This window comes from Rutidosis leptorrhynchoides, chromosome 4 (genome assembly GCF_046630445.1).
Source record: "Rutidosis leptorrhynchoides isolate AG116_Rl617_1_P2 chromosome 4, CSIRO_AGI_Rlap_v1, whole genome shotgun sequence".
Lineage (NCBI taxonomy): Eukaryota > Viridiplantae > Streptophyta > Magnoliopsida > Asterales > Asteraceae > Rutidosis > Rutidosis leptorrhynchoides.
The window spans coordinates 333,827,306-333,852,125 of record NC_092336.1 but is presented as its reverse complement, the minus strand read 5'-3'; positions in this window follow the sequence as shown (position 1 = coordinate 333,852,125).

Here is a 24,820-nt window from a genome sequence, read left to right as displayed (position 1 = left end):
TGCATGTTGTAGCTAATCTCACGGATTCGGCTTGGTGGTACGTTAGGTATAACATTGCTTAGTTATGCTCGGATTGCGGTATGTGTTTACTATTTGTATGTTGGTGATGCGTATTCATTTTATGCATATATATTTATATAGTATATTCTCACTTACTAAGCATTAGCTTACCCTCTTGTTGTTTACATTTTTATAGATTTGCGTGGAGGCGGTGGCTCGGGTAAGCATGGGGACTAGTGGACTTGCGTAGTTGCTTAGAAGACATGCTTTTGGATTTGATTAGGATTGGGTAGCATATCCCCAATCACCATGCTCTGTCATTATTTTTGTGTTAAAACTCACGTGGTCGAAAACTGTATTTTGTGCGAAAGTTGTAAAACGACCGATGTGGGCCCGGTGTTGTAAAACTTGTTTTATCGCGGGAAATTCTTAGTTTTACTTATAATGACGTGTCTTGATAATTGGTTTTGTCTAAAACTTTCAGGAAGCGAGTTTTCCGCTCGCTTAAGTTGGACTCCGGGGACAGCCCCTGGCTGTTCATTTGGACGTCGTCCAAATAGCTTGGACGCCGTCCTGCCCTTCACTACTGGACGCCGTCCAGATGGTCTGTATAAAAAAAAATATTCTTGGTGCTTCGGTTGGTTAACGGGTTGGGTGGTTACATCTCGTTAACAAAGAAAAAGGGTTCTTTCCAGTTTTTCAAGGAAGATTCCTTCTCATCGGTAAATGATTTCCCTGGTTTGCAGTCAGTCGTATACCAGAATTGGCTAACCAATCGAGTTCTAAATAACTCATGAAAAATTTGTACTTTGGGTTCTCTATTCAAACAATTGCAGTACATTTCAAACAACATTATTTTCTGTAAGCCAAAAGGGTAGATTTGGCTCAAACTTATCCCGTAATGGGAAAGAACTCGTTAAAGAAAAATAGAAAGGGGAATGCGCAGGTTTCCTACAGTTAATTGCAATTTGTAAAAGGTAATCATTTTTGGGGGAGGTTTATTGGGTCTATAGTCTGGAGATGGGACTACTGGATTTAAACGCCTAAGATTTTTATACGCTATATAGAGTTTATCTATATCTGCTTATGTTATACTTGATTGAATTGTATTTACATTGCTTGTGTCCTTCTGGGAATATGTACCGCTAGACTTGGCCATGGTAGTAGGAAAAAGCAACAGAAACAGAAGAGAAGAAAATCGAATACTAGCCTTGTGAAAGTTATTGCTATGAACCCTGGATGCAATTGCAGAAGATCCTTGAGAGAATTTGAGAGTTTTGGAAAAAGAAAATTGAAATGTGGAGGACTATTTAAAGTCAAATTAGTGGAAGATGAAAGGGTAAGATTGAGCCACGCGTACAGACTAGATCAATTGGAATTAATTTTGGATTTCAAAAAATAAACCAAAATAAATTTAGGGACGTTTTGGGGGAAAAATCATCATTGAAGGGTGACGTCAGGACAGAGCAACAGACAGCTACAGTAGTATGCGTTCCCGAGGAAAAAGGCATCTTTTTTTTTATAGTTTAATGACTTTATGTTTTACAAAAATAAAGACATTAAACTGGGGGGACTTAATGACATATCCTAGGGATACACGCATAAAAGCATCATTTTTATACAAAAGAAAGGATCAAAAAGCATAAAAGATAGCAATTTCGGCAGTTTTTAGCATTATCCGTCCAGCGTTTAGCCAGGCCGCCCAACTTCATGCGTAAGCCCTGCAGGCAGCTTCAATGCTTAAGCTCTTTAATTAGGCATGTGAGCGGCACGCAGCCACGCCAAAGTCGGTTTCGGATATTTGGCATAACTGAATTAATCAGCATTTGACACGTATTTCCCGAGAATTTCGGATATTCTGTGCCTATAAATAGACCACTTGTGTCACCACATTTGACATCTGAACTTCAGTCAAAGAGAAGTACACTTTCTCTCTCACACAGTACTTTCTCACTCTAAAACCTTAACCGCTTAGCAACAGAACGCTACACGGATCATTTCTAGATTGGTCAAAAGACTGATTTGTCATGACCCGGAAATTTCGGTCAAATTTAAACTCTGATAACTCCGACAAGATAAGCAAATTGATGTGTTGCATTAAAATATTTTTTCATACATTTAATTAACCATTGGACTTTACCCTACGATTCACAAACAACCTATAATTTAAAACTTGAACCCGTCATGATTTATATATGATTTTACTTTCTTAAATGAAAATGTTTTAAGGTATAATAATTTCTATTATTATAACCTCTTAATAAAATGATTTTTAATATAATTAGTTCTAGAAAACTAAATTTTATAATATTTATATATGAAATGATAAAAATTTACTATTAAACGATACTATTTCAAATTAAAATTTTTACGTATTAAGTCGTTTTATTTTTATGATATAAGTTTTGTAATTTTTTTTTAAGAAACGAAGTTAAATTAAAAATGTACAATTTGTAAAGCACAACGTACAACAACGTATAGCTTAAATAGTTGAATTTAAATTAATTCATTTACTATTCATTGAATAGTAAATGAAACGAAATTAATTCATTTACTATTCACATGAAAACGACATGATTGAAATTATTATTTATAAGTTATATAAAATACCTCTGAAGTATTTTAAAAATACGACTTTTTAAAAATTTACGATTCATATTAGATTCTAAATTTATTATTATATTATTATATTATATTTCAATATTTTTATATTATTTTATTTATTATATTATTATATTTAAATTAATATTATATTATATATCTTTGTCCAGTCAAAAACTAGGAAACACATATTACGCTTATAAACTTTATAAACGAATCTTTTTATAACTAAATTTATAAAGTTTAAGACCAAAACAGATATATATATATATATATATATATATATATATATATATATATATATATATATATATATATATATATATATATATATATATATATATATATATATATATTCAAATATAAAAAGTGGAATTTTTATTCATATTTTAACCCGTCAATTATGAAAGGACCCATCCTAATACATCAGGACGAATGTATTACATTTAGTTACATCGCGAGGTACTTGACCTTTATATGATACATTTTACAAATAATACATTTGTTTTTAAAAGACAAACTTTCATTTCATCGAAAGTTGACAGGCATGCATACCATTTCATAATATCCAACCTATAAATGACCTAATCTGTTAGTTACTTAATAATAATCTCTATTGAACTCGACGACTTGAATGCAACGTCTTTTGAAATGTGCCATGAATGACTCCAAGTAATATCTTTATAATGAGCAAATGCACATCGGAAGATTCCTTTAATACCTGAGAATAAACATGCTTTAAAGTGTCAACCAAAAGGTTAGTGAGTTCATTAGTTTATCATAAACAATCATTTCCATTATTTTAAAAGACCACAAGATTTCAATTTCGTTTCAAGGTGCAGGTCTGCTCACTGCTATAAAATTCATTCATATGGATTGAATACCTGATAATCGACATTAACAAGATGCATATAGAATATCCCCATCATTCCGGGACACCCATCGGACATGATAATTTTGAAGTACTAAAGAATTCCAAATTCCAGAATGGGGTTTGTTAGGCCCATAGATCTACCTTTAGGATTCACGTCAATTAGGGGCCAGTTCCCTAATTCTTATATTACCAGGCTAAAAGGGACATATTCGGCTTCGATCCATTCAACCATTTAATGTAGTTTTAATTACTTGTGTCTATTTAGTCAAATATTTATAAAAGCGCATGTATTCTCAGTCCCAAAAATATATATTGCAAAAGCATTTAAAAAGGGAGGAAATGAAACTCACGATACGATATTTTGTAGTAAAAATATTCATACGACTGAACTGAACAATGCAGGGTTGGCCTCGAATTCACAATATATATATATATATATATATATATATATATATATATATATATATATATATATATATATATATATATATATATATATATATATATATATATATATATATATATATATATATATATATATATATTAACACATATAATTAAAATCGAACGAATTTATATATTATTAGTGATATACTTGTTATTTTAATAAATTACGTGTTTCATTAATAACTTAATTAAATGTATTTATTTTATATACTTTAAATGGATAAAAATGTTAATATAGTTTATTTAAATATATTTCTATATGACTAAATTTTATTGTAATAATGATAATAATATTAGTAGTAATATTGATAATAATAATAATATGGTTTTGATAAAAAAAAATGTTAACGATACTAGTAATAATAAAAATGATAATAATAATTATAATGTAAAATAATAATATAAATAATAATAATAATAATAATAATAGGGATAATAAAATAATAATGACAAAAATAATGATAATTCTAATAATAATAATGATACTTAATAATAATAATAGTCTTAATAATAATAATATTCATAATTTTCAAAAATAGTAGGTATTTGTCATAAACTTAATCATACTTATTCTTAATAAACATGATCATATCATTAACATATTTTAAATCATAAACTTAATCCTTAATTTTATATTTAAACCTAACGTTAACATTTTAATAACATTAATCATAATAATGATAATGATGATGATAATAATAATAATAATAATAATAATAATAATAATAATAATAATAATAATAATAATAATAATAATAATAATAATAATAATAATAATAATAATAATAAATGAACTACCTTAAAAAGCTTTTCCTAATAAAATTGTCTCAGGCCGGGCTCGAACTCGAGACCTCTCACTTAAACACCCACACCCATAACCATGACTCCACTTAATCATTCCTGTTTTAATAATGGATTCAAATTGTTTTGATCTATATATGCGACTTCCACAGCAACCTGGACCGTTTCTTGGCGCAACAAATATAGGACACAGTCCAACTGAAACATTTGGCCCAACAAGATAAGTATGGCGGCCCAATTTCACAAACTAGTTAAGTCCATGATATTGCATTCCAAAAAGAAAATAAATTGCCTCCGTCCAGTCTCGAACCCATGACCTTTTGCTAACACGAAACATCCCAGACCAATGATCTATCAGATTCTTTCCTGATTAATTTCCAAATTATGTAATATAACTCGTTTCTTTCTGTTTTCTTCTTCTTCTTTCTCATTATCATTATCTTACCTTGAATTCATTTTCATAAACATCTTTCTCTAACATAATCACCAACCTATCATCGTACGGTATCATCTTAATTATCATCCTTAATCCCCATCGTCTTAATCAAATCATCATCTATATCTTTAATTTGATATGGCCTAATGTACTAAATATATTGAAGTCCAATAGCAATTCGTGGGCTATTGTTACCTAAACCCAATTTAATCAATCTTAACTAAAATAGGCCCAAATAAACATACTGGATACAACAGGTTCTCGGTTCCAATGGTTTTAAAAAAAATGTTTTATTTTCAAACCATCCACTTCAAGAAGAATTTCTAGTCCACGGACAAGTAGCCAACCACGATCTCCCTTTATTCTCCGATACTCATTGTGGGGTAAAGGGGTTATTTGTTTTAGTTATTTGTCGGCCACAATTAGAAAAGTAACATGCAAAAAGCAATTTAAGTTCTTTGTGGGTTGTTGCTTTGGATAGAAATGAAAACATAAATAAGTAATCATCGAATACAAAAATAAACATCTACAGTTAGCAGCCTATATTGATAGATGGTTTGTTGCGGTTGAGTTAAATTTTGAATGGGTTGGGTTTGTTTCGAAAGGCTGCCACAGTAGTAGGTTGTAGCAGGAAAAACGTGCAATGAATGAATGTAAGGAATTTCCAAGTTTGGCCAGGAAAACATCACGTAGTTCTGGGTTCGGTTTTAACAATTTACCAGGAGTAGTATAGCAGCAGGAAAACAAAATAATTATCAGCTGTAACGAATTAGATATAGAAAAGAAATATCACGGCAGGTTGACTGTTGAAGGTTCGAACAAAGAACAACAAAAGTATACGCTGTAGCAGTAATATATGATGGTTCTTGGTGGTTGTACGTGATGCAGTAATAACAGTAGCAATAAGTGCAGTTTTATGATAGTTGTGGTCATTAAACAGAAAGGGGTTTGTGTGGGTTTCTATTTATTATGGGTTTTTTCTTGAACAGACGAAACAGTAAAACATAAGTATGGTAGTATGCAGGTGTGTTGTTGGTTTGGTCTTCGAATGTCACCATGAAATATAACCTAAAACAGTAAGTGGGTGTGGTTGTTCTGGTGGAAGTGGTTTAAGATGATGGCGTGTGGTGGTGTATTATGGATCGAAGTAGAAACAAGATATTGGTGTTGCTGGTGCATGATCATGGAGGCGATGGTGTTTGGTTCGGTTAAGAACAGGAGAGATAGGTAGAGAGAGAGAGAGAGCAAAGGTGTTACCTGGTGGTCGTTTGAATCAAGAAACAGAAACGGAAAGACATCAACGAGTATCATTTGCAATGGTTACGATGATAGTGTTATAAATGGGTTTCGTTAGTGATGTCTAAGATGGTGGTTGTAGGTTTAAGATGGTTGTCGATGATGATCAAGAGAAGGAAGTATACTGCAACAGTTTGAAACAATTTGGTGGTGATTGTTATATGTGGGTGTGTGCATATATTCATATGAATATGTATGTACTTGGAAGCATATATAGAGTTAGATAGATAGGATGTAGAATAAGATAGTGTTAGATAAGGTACATAAGATAAATGAATTCGAGGAGTGGAATGGATGTACTGAGTGCATGCATATATCCTATTGATATTGATTGTGAACTGATACTGATAGTGAAATGAAACAGAAAAAAAATACATATCGAATAATAAATATTATATAATAATAATTATAATATAATATAAAATTAAAACGTGTTCTAACATTAGCCGCCTTGAATTATTGAGTTACTATTTATTTCACGGACTAGATTCGTGCCCCGTTGTTAATTATTAGCGGATAAAAGTATTCGGAAAAATCCCATATTTTTAAATTAACTATATTTATTTATTTTGGTCATTATGGTATAAAATTCGATCATTAATTATTAAATAAAAATTACATTAATTATTCACTCTCAACCCCAAGTAATTATTCACTTCTAAATATATTATTAATAAGCCTAACATTTATAAAACTTATTTTCGAATCACCGTTTATTTTTAAAATCACATAAGTTCCTTTTTAACTCGTTTGCTATCAATTGAGAGACAATTGAGCGTTACCTTCGTTTACTAAATAGCTTCGAAATAAAAAATATATATTTTATATACTTTATTTATATATGTAGATACTTTTTAAATAATGATTATATATATTATTATTATTTTACATATTTAATTCTAACAATCACATTATTTAATATTCCAAATTATTATTATGTATATATATCTATATACATACAAATCTATTTACAATTATTTGTTCGTGAATCGTCGGAATTGGTCAAAGGACAAATGAATTCAAGTAAACAGTTCCAAAAATTTTGACACTCAACTTTACAGACTTTGCTTATCGTGTTGAAATCATATAAAGATTAAGTTTAAATTTGGTCAGAAATTTCTGGGTCGTCACAGTACCTACCCGTTAAAGAAATTTCGTCTCGAAATTTGATTGGGATGGTCATGGCTGACAATAAGTATGTTTTCATGACGTATACGAGCTAAAAATTAGAGTTTTTATCATCAGTGAGTAATATGGATAAAACAATTTATTTAAGTGAAGAGTACGAGTGAAGATATCACAAAAAAGTGAAATGAGTAAATAAAGTTTCGTCATAACTTTTGACGTAGATAGGGTTGATTTCCAGAATTCAAGGAATTTAGGGAAAATCTTCGTAATCAGATTTGGTTCTTCGGAAATTAAGGAAATTAGGATCTTCCTTGGTTAAATACAATAATCTGTTTCAATTGTTTTTGTCGAATATTTCACTATAGATCCAACCTCTTCATTTCTTTTAAATTTTCGAGTTCCATACTTTTGTTTTCTCTTCCCGACTTTAAGTCAAGCGAATAATGGTCCAGAATTGGTAGGTATGAAGTTTCAAATGAACAGGACTAACGGTCTAAGAGAGAAATTGTAATAGCATGATCTTGATTGGTTAAATTACCAAAAGTTACGGGAAAAGATAGAAGTATCAAAAAATTATGTTCTTGATATGTTTATAGAACGTAAGAGTCATGTAACATGGCACATGATGACGGTAGGATCTGTGAATCATCACGTTCCATTAGAAACTCGGCATGACTTGCTGTAATATAATCACATTGATCAAGTGTCATTATATTATACTAACTCATGCTTCAGTTTCCAACACTTCTTCAAAAACATTCAAAATTGAATCTTGCCGAATTTAGAAACTAAAACAGTTTCCTTTATGATGTAACGCAGATAGCGCGAAGAGATAAATAATTTCAGATAAGAATAGTTATGAAGATATCTTCAGAAATATCGGGGATATTTATAATGAAAGATACAATGATATCTTAGAATTTTAGAATCATAGTGTGATGAAGAAGTTCATTCATAATGATTTAGAGAAATTAAGGAGTAAGGTATTCGCTAAATATTTCATCAGAAACAGAATCATCTGGATTCTTTATGTACAAGTTTAGTCCTTGTGATTTGTTCAGAGTCTCCTTCATGGTTTCGCATAATTCACTTTTCGGTACAAAATTTTCTATTGAGCATTTCCAACACTCTATTCTTTATCATCATACTTTTGACTGTTAAAGTCATCAACAGTTTTCGCTGCTTTATCAGCTTTCTCAAAATTCAAAGAACTGATTCGTAGACTAGAGTGCTGTTCAGAATTTCAGAATGAGATATCATAATTCTAAGAGATAAATGTTATATGTATACGTATAACTATTGATGTAGAATGCTGCGGAATTAAAAATACTGATTGCTGATTTCCCGGTACTTAGTATGGCAATTCTCGTTACACGATGCGGATGAGTATATGATAGGGTTATAATAAGGTTACTCCGGATGAAAAGTCAAAATTGTCATGGTGGAGCTGTGAAAAATTTGCTACTTCGAAAAGGAATTGCAAAGTTATTTTCGGTAATAACAACGCCAAAGGAGCTAGCACATATATGTCTTAAACGTTTATTCAGGTTCCAAGTATTTTCAGGTGCATATCTATATGCATCAATCTTTTATTCCGTAGATGAAGTGCGGTTGGTTCATCTTCTTGATTGAGATGTTTTCAAGAGTCATGAAATGTTTGAACACAGATTGTAATTGTCAAGATACAAATGAGGTTTAAAATGAAATCAAGTAGCAAACTTGAAGAAATGTTTAGTTTCATATGTTATAATCAATATTTTAATTCATTTTAATTGTCCAATGTTATTAGTCCACAGTTAGTAATCCACAATTATTAATTCAACAATTCATATATAGTTTAATATATAATATGCGAATTAATTAATACGTGTCGTGACCCGTATATACATGTCTCAGACTCAATCACAACTCAAGGTATATATATTATTTTAGAATCAACCTCAACCCTGTATAGAGAACTTGATCATTACTGCATATAGAGTGTCTATGGTTATTCCAAATAATATATATAGATGACGTCGATATGATATGTCAAAACATTGTATACGTGTCCCGATATTTAAAATGCGTAAAATAAATAACAGAAATTAAATGACGATAAATAAATTAAGAGAATTAAAATTTCGATAAATAAATTGCGATAGATAAATTGCGATAAATAAAATATAATAAGAAATTAACAGTTAGCTAGGAACAGTTAGCTAGAATTTTGTTAGCAAGGATTCTTAACAAAATTCCTCATAGTTAAATTTGTTTGTTTCTAACAAATTTTATTCTGTCAAATGTTTTCTTCGCTATGCCACTTGTTGGATTCTGATAGGTCAAAATCCAAATATGAAATTGAATGAAAATAGTTATTCTGTGGTGAACGGATACGTATATCGGTGGTTGTAAGTAGGATAGTAAATGAATGTTGAATCAGATTCGAAGAATGTACAGTGTAACTTATTAATGTGAAACCTAAATATTCCTCGGGTATTACCTACCCGTTAAAATATTTTCACCACTAATAGTTTGTACAAAAGAATTTTTAATTACAATCTTTATGAAAACATATATACATATATATTTTCTTCAGATGTAATATGGATTTAATGAGTTAATATGATATTAAACTCATCCGACTTACGGTTAGAACTAGAGTACATAATCTCTAAAACATTAGAGATTACATAATCACCATGTCGAGTGAAGATAAATGAGGTAAAACGATACGTAGAATGAAAATTAATCGCTGTAGAACGAAGATTATGCTCGAGGTATAGAATGAGATGTTGAGACATGGATTGTTGTTGGTACTGGTGCAGTTTATTGATGGTACTGTTAGTGCTGATGATGTTGCTGAAGCTGGTAAATTTTGCACCATATTCTCCAAATTGATTATTCGAGCGCGAAGTTCGTTGACTTCTTATATTATTCCGGGATGATTGTCGGTTAGAAAAAGCGAATGAATAAGGTTTAAAATTTTAGATAGAATATAATCGTGTCGAGCTACCCTGGAAATGAGGCTGAAAATGGTGTTTCGGATAGGTTCGCTGGTAATTGCTTCAGGTTCTTCGCCAATAGGTGAATTCGGTGGGTGGAAGGGATTGCCTTCTTTGCGTTTCCATTGATTAAGTCGACTACGAACCCATCCTCAATTCATCCGGAATTGATGATGGCTGATTAGTTGATCCATTCCGGTCACACTATTTTCGGAGCTCAAGTGAATCTCCATATCGGAATCCGAGGGACTTGAACTAGTGGCGAGTTCCATTTTGTTCGATTGAATGAAGGATTTTTCGATATGAAATGACTTTCGGCTATCAGATGGTATTCTAATTACATAGAATATATATATATATATATATATATATATATATATATATATATATATATATATATATATATATATATATATATATAACAAAAGATGTCGTAGATTACGGAGGAATTTATGGAATATATCAGGAAAAGTTTACATTAATAGATACGCTAAGATATGAATTTTGTCTATACACTATTCATGCAATCCAGGCAGTAAGATATATCTAGATTAAGAATGATAAGCAAGTAATTTTCGACACGAAATGATAAGAAAAACTTTTAACATGCAGACATGGTCGAAGTCCAGACCCACTAATGCATCTAATCAATTTTCATTTAGACACACTAATGCAAGACCTGGTTCGCTAAGACCACTGCTCTGATACCAACTGAAAGGACCCGTCCTAATCCATCAGGACGAATACATTACATTTGGTTACATCGCGAGGTACTTGACCTCTATATGATACATTTTACAAACATTGCATTCGTTTTTAAAAGATAAACTTTCATTTCATCGAAAGTTGACAGGCATGCATACCATTTCATAATATCCAACCTATAAATGACCTAATCTATCATTTACTTAATAATAATCTCTATTGAACTCGATGACTTGAATGCAACGTCTTTTGAAATATGCCATGAATGACTCCAAGTAATATCTTTATAAAGAGCAAATGCACAGCGGGAGATTCCTTTAATACCTGAGAATAAACATGCTTTAAAGTGTCAACCAAAAGGTTGGTGAGTTCATTAGTTTATCATAAACAATCATTTCCATTATTTTAATAGACCACAAGATTTCATTTTCGTTTCAAGGTATAGATCTGCTCACTGCTATAAAATTCATTCATATGGATTAAACACCTGATAATCGACATTAACAAGATGCATATAGAATATACCGATCATTCCGTGACTCCCATCGGACATGATAATTTCGAAGTACTAAAGCATTCCAAATTCCAGAATGGGGGTTGTTAGGCCCATAGATCTACCTTTAGGATTCGCGTCAATTAGCGGGCAGTTCCCTAATTCTTAGATTACCAGGCTAAAAGGGGCATATTCGGCTTCGATCCATTCAACCATATAATATAGTTTTAATTACTTGTGTCCATTTCGTCAAATATTTATAAAAGCGAATGTATTCTCAGTCCCAAAAAAATATATATTGCAAAAGCATTTAAAAAGGGAGGAAATGAAACTCACGATACGATATTTTGTAGTAAAAATATTCATACGACTGAACTGAACAATGCAGGGTTGGCCTCGGATTCACGAACCTATATCATATATATATATATATATATATATATATATATATATATATATATATATATATCAACACATATAATTGAAATCGAACGAATTTATATATTATTAGTGATATACTTGTTATTTTAATAAATTATGTGTTTCATTAATAGCTTAATTAAATGTATTTATTTTATATACTTTAAATGAATAAAAATGTTAATATAGTTTATTTAAATATATTTCTATATGACTAATTTTGATTGTAGTAATGATAATAATATTAGTAGTAATATTGATAATAATAATAATATGGTTTTGATAAAAAAATGATAACAATACTAGTAATAATAAAAATGATAATAATAATGTAAAATAATAATATAAATAATAATAATAATAGGGATAATAAAATAATAATGATAATTCTAATAATAATAATAATGATACTTAATAATAATAATAATAGTCTTAATAATAATAATATTAATAATTTTCAAAAATAGTAGTTATTTGTCATAAACTTAGTCATACTTTTTCTTAATAATCATAATCATATCATTAACATATTTTAAATCATAAACTTAATCCTTAATTTTATTTTTAAACCTAACGTTAACATTTTAATAACATTAATCATAATAATAATAATAATAATAATAATAATAATAATAATAATAATAATAATAATAATAATAATAATAATAATAATAATAATAATAATAATAATAATAATAATAATAATAATAATAATAATAATAATAATAATAATAATAATAAATGAACTACCTTAAAAAGCTTTTTCTAATTAAATTGTCTCAAGCCAGGCTCGAACTCGAGACCTCTCACTTAAACACCCATACCCATAACCATGACTCCAATTAATCATTCCTGTTTTAATAATGGATTTAAATTGTTTTGATCTATATATGCGACTTCCACAGCAACCTGAATCGTTTCTTGGCGCAACAAATATAGGAGACAGTCCAACCGAAACATTTGGCCCAACAAGATAAGTATGGCGGCCCAATTTCACAAACTAATTAAGTCCATGATATTGCATTCCAAAAAGAAAATAAATTGCCTCCGACCAGTCTCGAACCCACGACCTCTTGCTAACACGAAACATCCCAGACCAATGCTCTATCAAATTCTTTCCTAATTTAATTTCCAAATTATGTAATATAACTCGTTTCTTTCTGTTTTCTTCTTCTTCTTTCTCATTATCATCATCTTACCTTGAATTCATTTTCATAAACATCCTTCTCTAACATCATCACCAACCTATCATCGTACGGTATTATCTTAATTATCATCCTTAATCCCCATCGTCTTAATCAAATCATCATCTATATCTTTAATTTGATATGGCCTAATGTACTAAATATATTGAAGCGCAATAGCAATTCGTGGGCTATTGTTACCTAAATCCAATTTAATCAATCTTAACTAAAATAGGCCCAAATAAACATATCGGATACAACAGGTTCTCGGTTCCAATGGGTTCAAAAAAAATGTGTTATTTTCAAACCGTCCACTTCAAGAAGAATTTGGGGTCCAGTGACAAGTAGCCAACTACGATCTCCCTTTATTCTCCAATACTCATCGTGGGGTAAAGGGGTTATTTGTTTTAGTTATTTGTCAGCCACAATTAGAAAAGTAACATGCAAAACAGCAATTTAAGTTCTTGGTGGGTTGTTGCTTCGGATAGAAATGAAAACATAAATAAGTAATCATCGAATACAAAAATAAACAGCTGCAGTTAGTAGCCCATATTGATAGATGGTTTGTGGCGGTTGAGTTGAATTTCGAATGGGTTGGGTTTGTTTCGAAAGCCTGCCACAGTAGCAGGTTGTAGCAGGAAAAACGTGCATTGAATGAATGTAAGGAATTTCCAAGTTTGTCCCGGAAAACATCACGTGGTTCTGGGTTCAGTTTTAACAGTTTACCAGGAGTAGTATAGCAGCAGGAAAACAAAATAATTATCAGCTATAACGAATTAGATATAGAAAAGAAATATCACGGCAGGTTGACTGTTGAAGGTTAGAATAAAGAACAACAAAAGTATACGTTGTAGCAGTAATATTTGATGGTTCTTGGTGATTGTACGTGATGAAGTAATAACAGTAGCAATAAGTGCAGTTTTATGATAGTTGTGGTCATGAAACAGAAAGGGGTTCGTGTGGGTTTCTATTTGTTATGGGTTGTTTCTTGAACAGACGAAATAGTAAAACATAAGTATGGTAGTATGCAGGTGTGTTGTTGGTTTGGTCTTTGAATATCAACATGAAATATAACCTAAAACAGTAAGTGGGTGTGGTGGTTCTGGTGGAAGTTTTTTAAGATGATGGCATGTGGTGCTGTATTATGGTTCGAAGTAGAAACAGGATATTGGTGTTGCCGGTGCGTGATCATGGAGGCGCGTGTAGTGAACCGAACTTTTCCATGTTTATATATATATATATTAAATGAAATTGCTATTTACATGATTAAGTGTTTCCAACATGTTACGTAATCAAACTTGTTAAGACTTGATTAATTGAAATAGGTTTCATATAGACAATTGACCACCCAAGTTGACCGGTGATTCACGAACGTTAAAACTTGTAAAAATTATATGATGACATATATATGGTTATATATATAGTTAACATGATATTATGATAAGTAAACATATCATTAAGTATATTAACAATGAACTTCATTTGTAAAAACAAGACTACTAACTTAATGATTTTGAAACGAGACATATATGTAACGATTATCGTTGTAACGACATTTAATGTATATATATCATATTAAGAGATATTCGTACATCATAATATCATGATAATATAATAATTTAAAATCTCATTTGACATTATAAACATTGGGTTAACAACATTTAACAAGATCGTTAACCTAAAGGTTTCAAAACAACACTTACATGTAACGACTAACGATGACTTAACGACTCAGTTAAAATGTATATACACGTAGTGTTTTAATATGTATTCATACACTTTTGAAAGACTTCAAGACACTTATCAAAATACTTCTACTTAACAAAAATGCTTACAATTACATCCTCGTTCAGTTTCATCAATAATTTTACTCGTATGCACCCGTATTCGTACTCGTACAATACACAGCTTTTAGATGTATGTACTATTGGTATGTACACTCCAATGCTTAGCTTTTAGTAGCCCATGTGAGTCACCTAACACATGTGGGAACCATCATTTGGTAACTAGCATGAATATCTCATAAAATTACAAAAATATGAGTAATCATTCATGACTTATTTACATGAAAACAAAATTACATATCCTTTATATCTAATCCATACACCAACGACCAAAAACACCTACAAACACTTTCATTCTTCAATTTTCTTCATCTAATTGATCTCTCAAGTTCTATCTTCAAGTTATAAGTGTTCTTCATAAATTCTACAAGTTCTAGTTTCATAAAATCCAGAATACTTCCAAGTTTGCTAGCTTACTTCCAATCTTGTAGAGTGATCATCCAACCTCAAGAAATATTTCTTATTTACAGTAAGATATCTTTCTAATATAAGGTAATACTCATATTCAAACTTTGATTCAATTTCTATAACTATAACAATCTTATTTCGAGTGGAAATCTTACTTGAACTTGTTTTCGTGTCATGATTCTACTTCAAGAACTTTCAAGCCATCCAAGATCCTTTGAAGCTAGATCCATTTGTCTCTTTTCCAGTAGGTTTATCCACAAAACTTGAGGTAGTAATTATGTTCATAACATCATTCGATTCATACATATAAAGCTATCTTATTCGAAGGTTTAAACTTGAAATCACTAGAACATAGTTTAGCTAATTCTAAACTTGTTCGCAAACAAAAGTTAATCCTTCTAACTTGACTTTTAAAATCAACTAAACACATGTTCTATATCTATATGATATGCTAACTTAATGATTTAAAACCTGGAAACACGAAAAACACCGTAAAACTGGACATACGCCGTCGTAGTAACACCGCGGGCTGTTTTGGGTTTGATAATTCAAAACTATGATAAACTTTGATTTAAAAGTTGTTCTTCTGGGAAAATGATTTTTCTTATGAACATGAAACTATATCCAAAAATCATGGTTAAACTCAAAGTGGAAGTATGTTTTTCAAAATGGTCATCAAGACGTCGTTCTTTCGACTGAAATGACTACCTCTTACAAAAATGACTTGTAACTTATATTTCCGACTATAAACCTATACTTTTTCTGTTTAGATTCAAAAAATAGAGTTCAATATGAAACCATAGCAATTTGATTCACTCAAAACGGATTTAAAATGAAGAAGTTATGGGTAAAACAAGATTGGATATTTTTTATTTTTGTAGCTACGGGAAATATTAACAATTCTATACAAATCATATCCTAGATAACTTATATTGTATTATACATGTATTCTAATATATTATGTAATCTTGGGATACCATAAACACGTATGCAAATGTTTTGACATATCATATCGACCCATGTATATATATTATTTGGAACAACCATAGACACTCTATATGCAGTAATATTGGAGTTAGCTATACAGGGTTGAGGTTGATTCCAAAAATATATATACTTTGAGTTGTGATCTAGCCTGAGACGTGTATACACTGGGTCGTGGATTGATTCAAGATAATATATATCGATTTATTTCTGTACATCTAACAGTGGATAACTAGTTGTAGGTTACTAACGAGGACAGCTGACTTAATAAACTTAAAACATCAAAATGTATTAAAAGTGTTGTGAATATATTTTGATCATACTTTGATATATATGTACATATTTGTTATAGGTTCGTGAATTGACCAGTGGTCAAGTCTTACTTCCCGACGAAGTAAAAATCTGTGAAAGTGAGTTATAGTCCCACTTTTAAAATCTAATATTTTTGGGATGAGAATACATGCAGGTTTTATAAATGATTTACAAAATAGACACAAGTACGTGAAACTACATTCTATGGTTGAATTATCGAAATCGAATATGCCCCTTTTTATTAAGTATGGTAATCTAAGAATTAGGGAACAGACACCCTAATTGACGCGAATCCTAAAGATAGATCTATTGGGCCTATCAAACCCCAACTAAAGTACCGGATGTTTTAGTACTTCAAAATTTATATCATATCCGAAGGGTGTCCCGGAATGATGGGGATACTCGTATATATGCATCTTGTTAATGTCGGTTACCAGGTCTTCACCATATGAATAATTTTTATCTCTATGTATGGGATGTATATTGAAATATGAAATCTTGTGGTCTATTGTTACGATTTGATATATATAGGTTAAACCTATAACTCATCAACATTTTTGTTGACGTTTTAAGCATGTTTATTCTCAGGTGATTATTAAGAGCTTCCGCTATCGCATACTTAAATAAGGACAAGATTTGGAGTTCATGCTTGTATGATATTGTGTAAAAACTGCATTCAAGAAACTTATTTCGTTGTAACATATTTGTATTGTAAACCATTATGTAATAGTTGTGTGTAAACAGGATATTTTAGATTATCATTATTTGATAATCTACGTAAAGCTTTTTAAACCTTTATTAATGAAATAAAGGTTATGGTTTGTTTTAAAATGAATGCAGTCTTTGAAAAACGTCTCATATAGAGGTCAAAACCTCGCAACGAAATCAATTAATATGCAACGTTTTTAATCAATAAGAACGGGACATTTCAGTTGGTATCCGAGCGTTGATCTTAGAGAACCAGAATTTTGCATTAGTGTGTCTTATCAAGTTTGTTAGGATGCATTAGTGAGTCTGGACTTCGACCGTGTTTACTTGAAAAATGATTGCTTAACAAATTTTGGTAGAAACTATATATTTTTAACATGTGAATATTATGTGATATATTAATCTCTTAACGTGTTTGATATTATGTGATAGATGTCTACCTCTAGAACAAGTCCCATTGACTCACCTAATAATAATGAAGAGTCAAATGTAAATTGGAATGATTCGTGGACTGATTCACAAGTTCCTGAAGAGGAACCAGAAGAAGAGTCGGAACCGGAAGAAGAATCGGAACCGGAAGAAGAATCGGAACCGGAAGAAGAATCGGAACTGAAAGAAGAAATAGAACCAGTGGGGAAAATAATAAAACGGTTAAGTAGAAGAAAATCCTCAACCAACCGACCAAAGTTAATTATGGTCAATGGTGTTTCCGCCAAGGAAGCAAAGTATTGGGAGGATTACCAATTCTCCGATGAATCGGATCCCGACAAGGATTCCGATGATGTTATAGAAATTACCCCAACACAATTTAATAAGGCAAAAGAGAACAATAAGGGAAAAGGCATAAAAATAGAGAAATTTGATTCCAAACTCGATGAACTTTATATGTATCGTCAACACCCGTATTTCTTAAGTTGTGACAATAACCCGGGAACCTCTAAACCACCAGGTTTTTCTAAACCAATGTGGAAAACGACGCCTAGTATTAGGGGAACATCATATATCCCTAGAAACTTGGCAAAACGAACCAAAATTGAAGAAGATGAAATGAGCGAGTCGGAATAAGATAGTTGTATTCGTGTGGTGTAATATATGTAATATAGTGTGCTTATGCTTTATGATATATGTAAAAATTGCTTATATTAATAAGTATTTTTTTATGAATCTAACTCTTGTCTATTTTACAGTATAAAAACACAAAATGGATAGACAACCCAATATTTTAAGAGACCTACCCGGAGACATGATTGATGAAATCTTGTCTAGAGTCGGTCAGAATTCCTCGGCATAACTATTTAAGGCGAGATCAGTTTGTAAGACATTCGAAGAACGTTCCAAGAATGCCTTGGTTTATAAAAGGTTTTTGTTCGAAAGATGGGGGATATCACATTGGGAAATCCATAAGTTACGATGTGTTTACTTTGGCACATATATTGCGGGGAACTCAAATGCTATTTTATGCAACGGGTTAAGAAATTATTTTGACTCAATATATCCGAATATAGGACTTCGTGATTTAGAAAAAGCGGCTAACATGCAACATAAAGAAGCATGTTATGCTTACGGGTTAGTAATGTTCGCTTCTCACCATAGTGAGAACAAGAACATCGGGCTACAACTATTAAACAAAACATTCCCACAAGTGACGGAGTCGGTAATTGGGGTAAGAAATGAGGTTTTTAGGTTATTACGAGACTGTTGGTCATTACGTAACCTTCATCCTTTTGACGACGTTACAACACATTGTCTTACTATCAGTCATAACAGTTATGTTCCACAAAACCAAGGATGGGAAGTGGTATTACTAAAACCAGAATGCATGACTTGTTTCTGGACGTATGAATTACGTGTCTTTATTGCCTTTGCTGAACGCCTTATTTATTAACTAGAATTATCTTCACAACTACTTTGTATCAAAGTTTTATGTGCTATATTTCATGCTATATGTAAAATAGCGGTATTGTAAGTTTGCAAGTTATTGTATAAAGGTTTGAATATGATATATTTTTTTTGTTGTGATTAGTTTTTCATATAGAATTGTAGTAGTTGAAATGGTATGTTAGCTACTAAGTATGAACTTAACGGGTAGGTACTACCCGAATTAAAGAGTATAAAACGCTAATATGAAGAAAGAGCTTTTATAAATAAGTTCATATTACGCTACGAAATACTATTGACTACTCTTGATATTCTATATGATTAACTCGTTTCATTTGACTATTTTGAAGAAAATGGCACCGACTACTTGACACGCCTTGAATATGAGCGAAGAGGAATTTCATGCCTTTCTTGCTTCAAACATAGCCGCAGTACAAGCTGTGCTACATACCGACAATAACTCTGAATCTAGCAATACAGCTAACGGCGCAAGAAATCGTGTAGGATGCTCCTACAAGGAATTCACTACCTGCAAACCTTCAGAATTTGATGGGACCGAAGGACCAATCGGATTGAAACGGTGGACCGAGAAAGTTGAATCGGTCTTTGCCATAAGTAAGTGTGCTGAAGGAGACAAAGTGAAGTACGCTACGCATACCTTCACAGGTATTGAGTTAACTTGGTGGAATACCTATCTAGAGCAAGTGGGACAAGATGCTGCTTACGCGCTACCGTGGTCAGCATTCAAGCACTTGATGAACGAGAAGTACCGTCCTAGAACCGAGGTCAATAAGCTCAAGTCAGAACTTAGAGGGTTACGAACACAGGGATTCGATATTACTTCGTACGAAAGACGATTCATAGAATTGTGCCTATTGTGTCCGAGAGCATTCGAAGATGAGGAAGAGAAGATCGACGCGTTTGTGAAAGGGTTACCGGAGAGAATCCAAGAAGATATAAGTTCACACGAGCCTGCCTCCATACAAAAGGCATGTAGAATGGCTCACAAACTAGTGAACTAGATTGAGGGAAGAATTAAAGAACAGGCGGCCGAAGAGGCCAACGTGAAGCTAGTCAAAAGAAAGTGGGAGGAAAACGGTGATAAGAGTCACCAAAACAACAACAACTATCCCAACAATCGCAACATCAATTGCAACTACAACAAACGGAAAAACAACAACAACAACAACAACAACAACTACTACAACACTCATTCCAACAACAATAACAATCGCAACAACAACAACAATCAGAAGCAGCTATGCCAAAGGTGTGAAAAGTATCACTCGGGGTTCTGCACCAAATTTTGCAACAAGTGTAAAAGAAATGGTCATAGCGCGGTGAAGTGTGAGGTCTATGGACCAGGGGTTAACAGAACGAAAGGAACAAATGGTGTCGGAATGAGTAATGGCGGAGCAAGTAGTGTCGGAGCAAGTTATGCCAATGTAGTTTGTTATAAATGTGGAAAACCGGGCCACATTATTAGAAATTGCCCGAACCAGGAGACCACGAATGGACACGGCCGCGGAAGAGTTTTCAATATTAATGCGGCAGAGGCAAAGGAAGACCCGGAGCTTGTTACAGGTACGTTTCTTATTGACAATAAATCTGCTTACGTTTTATTTGATTCAGGTGCGAATAGAAGCTATATGAGTAGAGATTTTTGTGCTAAATTAAGTTGTCCATTGACGCCTTTGGATAGTAATTTTTACTCGAATTAGCAAATGGTAAATTCATTTCAGCAGATAATATATGTCGGAATCGAGAAATTAAACTGGTTAGCGAAACATTTAAGATTGACTTGATACTAGTAGAGTTAGGGAATTTTGATGTGATAATCGGTATGGACTGGTTGAAAGAAGTGAAAGCAGAGATTGTTTGTTACAAAAATGCAATTCGCATTATACGAGAAAAAGGAAAACCCTTAATGGTGTACGGAGAAAAGGGCAACACGAAGCTACATCTTATTAGTAATTTGAAGGCAAAAAAACTAATAAGAAAAGGTTGCTATGCTGTTCTAGCACACGTCGAGAAAGTACAAACTGAAGAAAAGAGCATCAATGATGTTCCCGTTGCAAAAGAATTTCCCGATGTATTTCTGAAAGAATTACCGGGATTACCCCCACATCAATCCGTTGAATTTCAAATAGATCTTGTACCAGGAGCTGCACCAATAGCTCGTGCTCCTTACAGACTCGCACCCAGCGAGATGAAAGAACTGCAAAGCCAATTACAAGAACTTTTAGAGCGTGGTTTCATTCGACCAAGCACATCACTGTGGGGAGCTCCTGTTTTGTTTGTCAAGAAGAAAGATGAACATTTAGGTTGTGTATCGACTACCGAGAGTTGAACAAACTTACCATTAAGAACCGCTACCCACTACCGAGAATCGACGACTTATTTGATCAACTACAAGGCTCGTCTCTTTATTCAAAGATTGACTTACGTTCCGGATATCATCAAATGCGGGTGAAAGAAGATGATATTCCAAAGATTGCTTTCAGAACACGTTACGGTCATTTTGAGTTTATGGTCATGCCGTTTGGTTTAACTAATGCACCAGCTATGTTCATGGACCTTATGAACCGAGTGTGTGAACCATACCTTGACAAGTTTGTCATTGTTTTCATTGATGACATACTTATTTACTCAAAGAATGACCAAGAACACGGTGAACATTTGAGAAAGGTGTTAGAAGTATTGAGGAAGGAAGAATTGTACGCTAAGTTTTCAAAGTGTGCATTTTGGTTGGAAGAAGTTCAATTCCTCGGTCACATAGTGAACAAAGAAGGTATTAAGGTGGATCCGACAAAGATAGAAACTGTTGAAAAGTGGGAAACCCTGAAAACTCCGAAACACATAGGCCAGTGTTTAGGACTAGCTGGTTACTACAGAAGGTTCCTCCAAGACTTTTCCAGAATAGAAAAACCCTTAACTACATTAACGCATAAAGGGAAGAAATTTGAATGGAAGGATGAACAAGAGAAAGCGTATCAGTTATTGAAGAAAAAGCTAACTACGGCACCTATATTATCATTACCTGAAGGGAATGATGATTTTGTGATTTATTGTGACGCATCAAAGCAAGGTCTCGGTTGTGTATTAATGCAATGAACAAAGGTGATTGCTTATGCGTCTAGACAATTGAAGATTCACGAACAAAATTATACGACGCATGATTTGGAATTAGGCGTAGTTGTTTTTGCATTAAAGACTTGGAGGCACTACTTATATGGGGTTAAAAGTATTATATATACCGACCACAAAAGTCTTCAACACATATTTAATCAGAAACAACTGAATATGAGGCAGCGTAAGTGGATTGAATTGTTGAATGATTATGACTTTGAGATTCGTTACCACCCGGGGAAGGCAAATGTGGTAGCCGACGCCTTGAGCAGGAAGGACAGAGAACCCATTCGAGTAAAATCTATGAATATAATGATTCACAATAACCTTACTACTCAAATAAAGGAGGCGCAACAAGGAGTTTTAAAAGAGGGAAATTTAAAGGATGAAATACCCAAAGGATCGGAGAAGCATCTTAATATTAGGGAAGACGGAACCCGGTATCGGGCTGAAAGGATTTGGGTACCAAAATTTGGAGATATGAGAGAAATGGTACTTAGAGAAGCACATAAAACCAGATACTCAATACATCCTGGAAAGGGGAAGATGTACAAGGATCTCAAGAAACATTTTTGGTGGCCGGGTATGAAAACCGATGTTGCTAAATACGTAGGAGAATGTTTGATGTGTTCTAAGGTTAAAGCTGAGCATCAGAAACCATCAGGTCTACTTCAACAACCCGAAATCCCGGAATGGAAATGGGAAAACATTACCATGGATTTCATCACTAAATTGCCAAGGACTGCAAGTGGTTTTGATACTATTTGGGTAATAGTTGATCGTCTCACCAAATCAGCACACTTCCTGCCAATAAGAGAAGATGACAAGATGGAGAAGTTAGCACGACTGTATTTGAAGGAAGTCATCTCCAGACATGGAATACCAATCTCTATTATCTCTGATAGGGATGGCAGATTTATTTCAAGATTCTGGCAGACATTACAGCAAGCATTAGGAACTCGTCTAGACATGAGTACTGCCTATCATCCACAAACTAATGGGCAGAGCGAAAGGACGATACAAACGCTTGAAGACATGCTACGAGCATGTGTTATTGATTTCAGAAACAGTTGGGATCGACATCTACCGTTAGCAGAATTTTCCTACAACAACAGCTACCATTCAAGCATTGAGATGGCGCCGTTTGAAGCACTTTATGGTAGAAAGTGCAGGTCTCCGATTTGTTGGAGTGAAGTGGGGGATAGACAGATTACGGGTCCGGAGATAATACAAGAAACTACCGAGAAGATCATCCAAATTCAACAACGGTTGAAAACCGCCCAAAGTCGACAAAAGAGCTACGCTGACATTAAAAGAAAAGATATAGAATTTGAAATTGGAGAGATGGTCATGCTTAAAGTTGCACCTTGGAAGGCGTTGTTCGATTTGGTAAATGAGGGAAATTAAATCCAAGGTATATCGGACCATTCAAGATTATTGATCGTGTCGGACCAGTAGCTTACCGACTTGAGTTACCTCAACAACTAGCGGCTGTACATAACACTTTCCACGTCTCGAATTTGAAGAAATTTTTTGCTAAAGAAGATCTCACTCTTCCGTTAGATGAAATCCAAATCAACGAAAAACTTCAATTCATCGAAGAACCTGTCGAAATAATGGATCGTGAGGTTAAAAGACTTAAGCAAAACAAGATACCAATTGTTAAGGTTTGATGGAATGCTCGTAGAGGACCCAATTTCACCTGGGAATGAGAAGATCAGATGAAGAAGAAATACCCGCATTTATTTCCAGAAGATACGTCAACACCTCCAACTGCTTAAAATTTCGGGACGAAATTTATTTAACGGGTAGGTACTGTAGTGACACGAACTTTTCCATGTTTATATATATATATATATTAAATGAAATTGTTATTTACATGATTAAGTGTTTCCAACATGTTAAGCAATCAAACTTGTTAAGACTTGATTAATTGAAATAGGTTTCATATAGACAATTGACCACCCAAGTTGACCGGTGATTCACGAACGTTAAAACTTGTAAAAACTATATGATGACATATATATGGTTATATATATATAGTTATCATGATATTATGATAAGTAAACATATCATTAAGTATATTAACAATGAACGTCATTTGTAAAAACAAGACTACTAACTTAATGATTTTGAAACGAGACATATATGTAACGATTATCGTTGTAACAACATTTAATGTATATAT